This window comes from Gymnodraco acuticeps, unplaced genomic scaffold, assembly GCF_902827175.1.
Source record: "Gymnodraco acuticeps unplaced genomic scaffold, fGymAcu1.1, whole genome shotgun sequence".
Lineage (NCBI taxonomy): Eukaryota > Metazoa > Chordata > Actinopteri > Perciformes > Bathydraconidae > Gymnodraco > Gymnodraco acuticeps.
The window spans coordinates 171875-182693 of NW_022992138.1; the positions used below are offsets into that span (position 1 = coordinate 171875).

The 10819-nt window shown below is 42.3% G+C and overlaps 1 pseudogene; it reads right to left on the bottom strand.

The window, feature by feature from the left end:
• The window catches only part of LOC117538273, a 66173-nt pseudogene extending 59109 nt beyond the window's left edge, over positions 1–7064 (bottom strand).
• Positions 7065–10819: the final 3755 nt, after the last annotated feature.

Genomic DNA, 10819 nt, shown 5'->3' on the forward strand with positions numbered 1-10819 from the left:
GATATGTTTCTAGAAGATATGTAGAAAATAAACGTATTTGAGATACGTTCATAACAAACGTAACGTGGGAGAAAATACGTTTCTAGCTAAACGTAATTGAGAATGCAGTTTAGTTCTGTTCGAACGTAATTTTTAGGAGACAGGGTTGCATATTTATAACATTCTTATATTTAAGTGACTGTGGTGTCTTGTTCTTTAGGGAGCTTTGTGTGTGTATTTGCTGTGAAACAAAATACAAGTTGACAACTTAAGTGCATCATTTGAATATTATTGAGAACATTTGAACAACTTTTAAAATCAACACAACATCTTTTAACTGTGAGTTGTGTCAAACAGTCCACCTCACTCTTTCTGAACAGTCTCAGTGCACTAGTGAAGGTGTTCTACCATGTGGTCTGGTTCTCTGAGACTCTTCTCACAGTGAGCCAAGACGTCAGGTTTTTCTCCAGTGTGGGTAGGCTGGTGGAGCTTCACACTGTATGAGTCACTGAACTCTTTCATCCACTGGACAAAGGAGTGGATTCGCTGGTGGCGCTTCACTGAGCGTGAGTGCTTGAAACTTTTCTCACACTGGTCACAGGAGTAGGGTTTTTCTCCAGTGTGGGTTCGCTTGTGAATCTTCAAATGGCCTGACTGCCTATACTGTAGCTCTTCTCACACTGGTCACAGATGAAAGGTTTTTCTCCAGTGTGGGTATGTTTGTAAATCTTCAAATTGCCTGAAGTCAAGAAACTCTTCTCACACTGGTCACAGGTGAAAGACTTTTCTCCAGTGTGGATGATCTGGTGGCGCTTCAATGAGCATGAGTCCTTGAAACTTTTCTCACACTGGTCACAGGTGAAAGGCTTTTCTCCAGTGTGGATTCGCTTGTGAATCTTCAAATGACCTGACTGCCTAAAGCTCTTCTCACACTGGTCACAGGTGTGTGGTTTTCCTATTGTGGCTGTAGCCTGATGTTGATCCAGTCTGGTTCTCTGAAACTCTTCACAGGGAGCACAGACGTCAGGTTTTTCTCCAGTGTGGGTATGCTGGTGGAGCTTCACACTATGAGTCACTGAACTCTTTCTTCCACTGGACAAAGGAGTGGATTCGCTGGTGGCGCTTCAATGAGCGTGAGTCCGTGAAACTTTTCTCACACTGGTCACAGGAGTAGGGTTTTTCTCCAGTGTGGGTTCGCTGGTGGCCCTTCAATGAGTCTGAACTGCTAAAACTTTTCTCACACTGGTCACAGGTGAAAGGTTTTTCTCCAGTGTGGGTTCGCTTGTGAATCTTCAAATTGCCTGACTGGCTAAAGCTCTTCTCACACTGGTCACAGGTGAAAGGGGTTTCTCCAGTGTGGGTTCGCTTGTGAATCTTCAAATTGCCTGACTGGCTAAAGCTCTTCTCACACTGGTCACAGGTGAAAGGATTTTCTCCAGTGTGGGTTCGTTTGTGAATCTTCAAATGGCCTGACTGCCTATAGCTCTTCTCACACTGGTCACAGGTGTGTGGTTTTGTGTGGATCATCTGGTGGCGCTTCAATGAGCGTGAGTCCGTGAAACTTTTCTCACACTGGTCACAGGTGAAAGGATTTTCTCCAGTGTGGGTTCGCTGGTGGATCTTCAATGAGCCTGAGTCAATGAAGCTCTTCTCACACTGGTCACAGGTGTGTGGTTTTCCTATCATGGCTGTAGACTGATGTTGATCCAGCTGTTTTCCGATGATACTCTTCTCCCCCTCATCATAAAGTCTATCTGGGTTTTTGCATGTCTCTTCCTATAAAACAAATCAACAGAGAAAGTGACACAAGTGTATTAGAGCAGTGTTTTTCAAAGTGGGGGCCCCGACCCCCCGGGGGGCCGCCAGGGGGCACCAGGGGGGTCACGCAAAGTTTGAAGGAAATGGGATTTTTTTTAAGTTACGTTTTTTTTCTTTTTTTATAACTTTATATCTATCAATCTGTGTCCTTTCATGCCAATCTTTTAATATGTTTTGTTTTTTAATCACACGACCGCCCTTCAATCCAATCAGAATCGAGCTGCCGCAACTGAGAGTGAAACTGGGTATCTGCTCAGCTTTTGGAGCAAGTGAGAGCTAGTGAATATTTCGCTCTGCAGCTGGATGAGAGCACGGATGTAGCAAATGTCGCAGAATTGCTTGCATACATCAGATTTATATCAGAAGACAACTTTGTTGAGGAAATATTATTTTGCAATCACTGGAAGGTAGGACCACATGAAGAGACATGTTCCAAGTTTTAGATGAGTCCATCATCTCAAATGGACTTGACTAGTCTCGTTGTGTGGGTGTGTGTTCAGATGGGGCAGTGTGGCTAAGACAGGCAAACAAAGCGGAGTGACAGCTTTGATCAGGCAGAAGGCCCCAAATGTAGTGGCAACACACTGCATGCTCCATCACGAGGTACTTGTACACATCATTAAAAAAAAAATTGCAACAGGGGGGTCCCCGCCAGAGGATAATGCTATATGGGGGTCCTTGGCATGGCAAAGTTTGGGAACCCCTGTATTAGAGGACACATGTGAATGTCTTGATGCAAGTTAAAAATGAACGTGACAGAAGTAAAGTAAGGTTTTTAATGAAACCTGAGAATGCATTCTGACTCGTTGTAGCCTAAAATACCGCTGAATAAAGGAAGAAGTATAAATACCCATTAACTTGATACAACTAAACAACAAGGATGCACTGATTGGTTGATTGATTCAGAATGATTTGTTGTTATTTTTAAATGAATACAAAGGGGTTGGCTCTCATGGACAACATTTTTAAATATTATTCAAAACATGCTAAATCTAAATGTGTTTTTTTCAACCAACATCATGATGGAATATTTCATACTTTATCTGTTATAAGCAGGGCTGCACATAGCTGGTGCGTATGTGCGCCCCCCCCACCAAAAAAGGAGCACCGGATAATTTGAAAAAAAGCGCATCTGCAACCAACATTGAGAGAGAGATGAGAGAAGAGGGATAAGAGAAGAGAGAGAGTATAATTCGCGAGCCATTTAGGTCTGATTTTTTTGATCCGCCCGCACGGCATCTGCGATTGCTCGCTATCGCATGAAGGGTCTGCTTTATGCGCTCCGCACAGTAACCCTGCTGCGAGGCATACAGTGAACAGCGAACACTTCATGAGCGTGCTCACTAGCGCGCAGGTTAGAGTTATCTATAGCTAAATACAAAAAACTAAAAGGGTTGAAGCACACAAACTCGTTTCATTGTTTTATAAATTAGTTTTAGTATCCAGGTATCACTAGCTATTAAAATATCTACACTGTGAATTTGAAAATAATGAAAATTAAATGATCAAATTATATCAGTAAATTCAGAGGTAGGAAGTACATTTACTCAGGTACTCTTGAGGTACTCCATTTTATGCTACTGTGTACTTCTACTCCACTACAGTTCAGAGGTAAATGGTGTACTTTTACTCCACCACATGTATTTAGTACCTTTAGTCACTTCACAGATGTGGATGAATGATGTGAAATCTAATCAAGTGTTAAATCAGACTTTAGTTCCACCTGGAGTAAATCCACAAGCTACCCTGCAGTATACAAAGTCATTCAAACTAGCTGCACCTTCACCAGCTTTGAGAACACTTTCATGATCAATCATTATAAAACATATCATATATATTATTCTGAAATGGACCAATCTGCACAACGACTACTTTTACTGTCGCTACTTTCACTATATTTTGATGAGAATACTTTTCTACTTTTACTTTAGTAACATTTTGAATGCAGGAATTGTACTGTAACAGAGTATTCCTACACTCTGGTACTTCTACTTTTACTTAAGTACAATATCTGAGTACTTCTACTTTTACTACAAGATCTGAGTACTTCTACTTTTACTCAAGTACATGATCTGAGTACTTCTACTTTTACTACAAGATCTGAGTACTTCTACTTTTACTCAAGTACAAGATGTGAGTACTTCTACTTTCACTCAAGTACAATATCTGAGTACTTTCACTCAAGTACAAGATCTGAGTACTTTTACTCAAGTACAAGATGTAAGTACTTCTACTTTCACTCAAGTACAAGATGTGAGTACATCTACTTTTACTCAAGTACTAGATCTGAGTACTTCTCCCACCTCTGAGTAAATGTGAATGATCAGGGGCCTCATTTATAACGCTGTGCGTAGGATTCACGTGGGAAGGTTGCTTACGTAGTAGAAATCCAAAAAATACACTGAACAAAAATATAAATGCAACACTTTTGTTTTTGCTCCCATTTTTCATGAGATAAACTCAAAGATCTAAAACATTGTCTATAAACACAAAATAACCATTTCTCTCAAATATTGTTCACAAATCTGAAAGAATCTGTGATAGTGAGCACCTCTCCTTTGCCCAGATAATCCATCCCACCTCACAGGTGTGGCATATCAAGATGCTGATTAGACAGCATGATTATTGCACAGGTGTGCCTTAGGCTGGCCACAATAAAAGGCCACTCTGAAATGTTCAGTTTTGCTTTATTGGGGGGGTCTGGGGGGTCCGAAAACCAGTCAGTATCTGGTGTGACCACCATTTGCCTCACGCAGTGCAACACATCTCCTTCGCATAGAGTTGATCAGGTTGTTGATTGTGGCCTGTGGAATGTTGGTCCACTCCTCTTCAATGGCTGTGCCAAGTTGCTGGATATTGGCAGGAACTGGAACACGCTGTCGTATACGCCGATCCAGAGCATCCCAAACATGCTCAATGGGTGACATGTCCGGTGAGTATGCTGGCCATGCAAGAACTGGGATGTTTTCAGCCTCCAGGAATTGTGTACAGATCCTTGCAACATGGGGCCGTGCATTATCATGTTGCAACATGAGGTGATGGTCGTGGATGAATGGCACAACAATGGGCCTCAGGATCTCGTCACGGTATCTCTGTGCATTCACAATGCCATCAATAAAATGCATCTGTGTTCGTCGTCCATAACATACGCCTGCCCATACCATAACCCCACCACCACCATGGGCCACTCGATTCACAACATTGACATCAGAAAACCGCTCACCCACACGACGCCACACACGCTGTCTGCCATCTGCCCTGAACAGTGAAAACTGGGATTCCTCCGTGAAGAGAACACCTCTCCAACGTGCCAGATAGTGCTGCGTACCGGTACGCCGAACCGGTACTGGACTTGTAAAAAGTTTCGGTTCAAGTCCGGTAAAACCGGAACGTCGGGAACCGGTACTTGGACTCGCAAAAATACTAGCACTTACGGATATTCTCCTTTTTGTTCTAAACCATCTAAAACCTCCCTGAAGGCAGGAGAGACTGAAAAGAGTCAAGGGAAGCTTATAAAAGTTAACAGCATTTAATTACACAAAAGATGCGGTGGTGTACAAAATGAAATGTGCGAGTGGAGGCGCTCTCCTCATCTCCCGTCAGCCCAGGGGCCTCATTTATAACGCGGTGTGTAGGATTCACGTGGGAAGGTTGCTTACGTAGTAGAAATTAAAAAAATAGGTACAGAAATGTTCCGATTCACCAAACATTGCGTACCGGCGAGGAAAGTGCGTACAGCACTTCCTACGCCGGTTTCCCTTTATAAATCACAATCGACTCGAAATGCGGTGCAGATTTTGCGGGCTTCACGTAACGGTAACGCCCATATTTGCCTATAAATAGTCATTCATTCATTCATTTTGACTGACTTTATGAAGAAGATCGCAGGAAATGACGACAGAACAGCTAAAAAAGACATCTCACACCGTGTCAGATTTTGGTTATTTTGGGGAGGTCGAGATAAATCATATTGTTTGGTGGATGCCGTTTGAACCAGAGTAGCAGCATGGAGGTCGGATCGTCACCAAAATAAATAAATAAGTGGTCCGAAGAAGGTTAATGACAAAAACAATACACATAGCCTTCCTCAGGCAGTGTGTTTGTACCGGGGACAGGAGACCCCCCCTTGATGAGAAACTGTAAGAAATGATCGGGGAATCCCTCCGGAGTGGAGTCATGACGACTGGATCTGAATTATGTTTTCGTATTTGGTGGTTTGTGTCTCAGCTGTCGATCAGCTGTGCGCAGCGTCTCCACTGCAGCAACTCTATATCCACCAGTTAAAGGAAATACAACTAATGTGTTGTGTTATATTAGCTGTACAATTTACCACATATGGTGTTCTTAGTTTCCATACCTCCTGTGTTTTACGAGCGACTTATCAAGTCTTAGCAAACGGCATAAAACATGATTAAACATGATAGTATATAAAACCATGCTCGTACAACCTATAGAAATGTAAAACTGCATCATTTATGAGAAAACATTTCATAACATTAACACAACATATTCGAGGTGGTTTTAAATAACATATCTATATATCATATTTATTTATTTCTCCAAGTTATGTTTTTGTGTGCACTGAGGAGTCGCAAACAGGCGTTTGTTTAATCCTTTTAAGATTGGCTTTAATCAATGTTTGAAAATGAATTCTTCATATATGATAAATGAGAGGTAACGTTTTATTTATGGTATTATTTCCACATATTTCTCTCCATTCTTCCTTCTGCCAACGGTGTCGTAGTTTCTCGTCTCTCCCGTTGTTGTGCTTAGTGCGTAAGCATGGGTTAGAGATTGCGTGGAGGACCGCACGTTTTCCCGTCAAGTTTGTATTTTATAAATCGCAAACATTGCGTAGAACTGGCGTACGTCATTTTTTGAGCGTATATCACTTTATAAATGAGGCCCCAGATGTTAACATCTCCTTGTATATGCTACTGTAGCTTTAGCACTCACTATTTGCTACAGGTGACTTCCTGTTTACATCTTTGATTGATTTTGCCAGATGTTTCCTAGCAACCAATATGATTCACTCAGTATAACAAATGCTTTTTTAATTCTTCATTGTTTAGACTCAAATGTAGCATGTAAACTATTCTGAAAACTTAAATCATCAGGACTCTAGACTGCTAAACTTTAAACAGAATGTCATTGTTTTCACTCAAATATGAATAATTATTTAACCAGGATTTTCACTTTTAAAAGTTAAAGTAACTTACCTCTGCTGATGAAGTCATTCTGCTGCTTGTGTTATCGTCTACCTGAAGTTCAGCCATCTGCAATAACAGAGATTACCATATTACTTATTAGCCAACTACAGGAATTAAAATAAACATTTTGTGTTTTTCTAAATGTTAACCTTGAGACCATTAATTTGACAAAACAATCACTACCACAAAGCTCAAAGAGAGATGGAGTCCATCCAGTTAGACACTTGCACATCTGACACATAATAGAGACATATCTTGTTGTGCTTTAGTTTGTGTATAACGGGAAGAGGACCGCTCTTCTTCAAATTCATTATGAAAACCCAGGCTTTGACAGATGCGATACGAGATGTACCGTCTGTAAAGCGACTTCCTCCCTGGAGCGAGCCAGCAATAGCAGGTCGTCCAGATAAAACCACATCCTGGTGAATACATTCCAGCATCTGTTTGATCGTCAGCATGTGGAACACTGACAGATCAAGGATGGGTCTCACTCCCCCGTTTTTTCCCCGGGATTTAGAAAATAACGGGAGTAAAAACCCCTGATTTTCCTCCCTTTTGGAAAAAATGCCTTTTTCAATAGGAGTTCCTGCAGCGCTGAATGGAGCGCAAGACACTGTTCCTGGGATGACAGGAGTGTTTCTTGTATCCCATGGAACTGCGGGGGGGAGAGGCTTCTCTGTGATATGCTGTAATGGTCGTCATGGTGACGAGCCACCCCCTCGCCCTCGCTGCTCGCGCTTCTTGAGGCGAAAGGGCTGCGAGGGAATCTCCACACGCTGCATTTCACTCTGGCTCTCATCATGAGGCGCGTACACGCCCAGGGGATGAGTAGTGGTGTGTGCAGTGCTGTCCACACGAGGCGTTATAACGGTGCTCGTGGATTTATTATGACCGTGTGTGGAGGCATATCTGGGACAGAGGAATGCCGCGAGCTTTGCAGTTTATAAACCAATAGGTTAAAACAGCAGGCTTCTGCAGCGAATGAACCACCTCTGGAGACTCCTGTGGGGGAACTGCAAGGGGCTTCCCTTTGCTGATCAGCCTGCCCATCAGGGGTGGTTCTATGGGGGGCCAGGGGGGGCCAGTGCCCCCTAACACTGACCTCTGACTCCCCTGTGGCCCCCCTAACAATGAAAAGTTGTATTTTATTTTTTTTCAAATGGATATTTTCTGGTACTCGGTTTGCCAAAAACCGCAGGATTTTGTTGCTGTAATGTGAGATTGTGCAGACACCCTTATGTAAAGTAGAGATGTAACTGTTCATTGCCTTTATTTTTATATAAATATGGTGTTAGTGCTAACAGTAATAGCTTTAAGATCTATCTGAAATAAATAAGTGTACTGAAACAAATACCAATAACTGGATTGCATTGTTTTCTTATGCGCAAATACTTCATACTGTCTAGTTCTCTTTTTCGTCCTGCATTTATTGTGCCCCCCTCAGAAAATAACTGGCCCCCCAGTGGCCCCTCCAGTCAAATTGGTCTAGAACCGCCACTGCTGCCCATCCATCTGTCCATCAGACACACGCGCTGCCACTCTGAGAAAAACTCTGAGAGCGGGCACACATGCTCGAGATGTGTCATGGTTGTCATGGCGACGAGCCACAGAGCCCTCCGAAAGGGCTGTGAGGGAGTCTCGACCATGGATGTATAATAAGAACTGGATAGAGCATGGGAGGCGGGGCCCTCATGAGAGCTGCTCATTAGCGCATGATGATAAAATGGCCCAACTTTTGAGAGAGTGAAACGTCACAGATTACCCGGCATGCCTGAGAAGTACCCGTATGTGCGCTCATAGCGCATGCGTAACTTTAACCAAAATGCTCGTTCATATCAAGCACGTCAATTTGCGTACACGTAACAGCACCGCGCGTTCATGACAGCATGGATTTGATATTAACGAGGCGGCAGTTAGCAGCTAGCGGCTAGCTAGTAATGATGCTAATGTACACATCAATCGTTATGTACTTATATTACGTTGTAACAGGATCTAGTGATATCCAAGCAACAGAGCTTCATTTAGCATGAGATAATTATTGCACTGTATCTATACACACACAGTGCAATAAGCTTCTTAGTGCAATAATAAGCTACAGGGACGTTAATCTAACGTCGGTAATCTTAACTTTATTCAATACAACATTTACGCTACAAGATTTAATCATACAGCCCATGTAGTATACTATTTTACAAATGATGAATTACAGCAAACATGTGCAATATATATCCATTATTACAGCTCCGTGGGCTGGCAGTAAGGCGATATGAGTCCGTTGTTATTGTGCATCCATGGGTAAAGATAAACGCATGTAGTGCTGAACACGTAACATGAACGTGCAGGGGGGCGCGGTCCCGTGGGTTAGATGCGCATTCATAATGCAGAGGGAAATAACTCTCGGAATAACGTTATTAGCACATTTTTACAACTTGAGGAACGAATGTTTTTAATAAGGGCTATACAAGTGTTCATACTGGGTTGTTTATTTAGTTAAAAAAAAATTATCCAACGATTTACAGACCACTCTTTCCCCATGTAAGTCAATGGGAAAAAGTGTTTCCGGGCCTGGCAACCAAACGGATGTGCAGTACCGCCGTTTGGCCACCACGAATATTTTCATCTGAGTCCGGCGCACTTCCTGGGGGCTTGGTCTCGACACGCTGCGTTTCACTCCGGTACTCCTCATGAGGCGTGTACACGCTCAGGGGATGGGTGGAGGCAGGGTGCGAACCAAGCGGCAAACTGTGGGGTAGAGCCGGGAAGCCAATACGGAAGTGCCACACACTGCAGTTTATATATTGGCCGATAGGCGATGGCTGCAGAAAGGAGCAATTTCCATAGACCCCCATGTTAAAATGCCCAACTTTACAGCAGAAAAAAACATGTTTCTACCCCTGGCTCCATACATTTTATTATCGATATAGTTAAATTCCACCTTCATGATTATGGATCTGTGAGTGAATTGTTTTCTAACACGACCCTTTTATTTATATTAGGTCTTAAAGTGTGTGCATAAATTAGGGCGTGGTCACATTGAGTGACGGCTCTGTGAAGTGACTGCCACTGTTAGCTTCTTGTCTCTCTGCTACCTGCTCCGTGAAGCTAGCTACAGGGACTCTGCCTGCTCAGCTCATCCAGGAAACACAACTTGTAGCCGGCCGTGGTTGTTTGTTCTTCATGCTTATATATCGGACTATTGTGACTCGCTCTGCGGTTAAAACAGACGGTGCATGAATGCGGTAAATGAAATTTGAGTGCTTTATTTATGTGTTAATGATTTTAATCAGCTACGTAATGAATGGTAAGGCTTGGGTTAGCATGTAAGCTAGTGGTAGCTACATCGGTGCTAACGATGCTAATCGTAACCTCCAAGTTAAAATCATAGACTGTATATATAAAGGTTAAAAAGAAATAGACAAGTGTTAAGTGGGATAATACTGTTGAACAAATGGCTTCTGTTTGAGGTTGATAAAATAAGGTTACATCCTTGTAACTTGGAGATATTTTATTATGTAGGTAGGAACTGTATGCATCTAAGGTTAATTTAAATTGGCTATGCTCAAGTATGTAGACAAGCTAATGTTGAAGTAGTGTATGTGAAATCAACCTCACAATAAGATGTGTGTATATTACAATTATTAATGTCATATTTCAAAATGATTACTTAGATATTACAATATAGTTGGTTGAGCTGGAGTTCATTATCGAGCTTACACGTTAACGTCACAGTCATCTGAAGAACGAACCCAAACCTTGTTGTTTTTATTAATTGCATTACCAAATGGGTATCAAATAAACAGTAAGCATTGGTA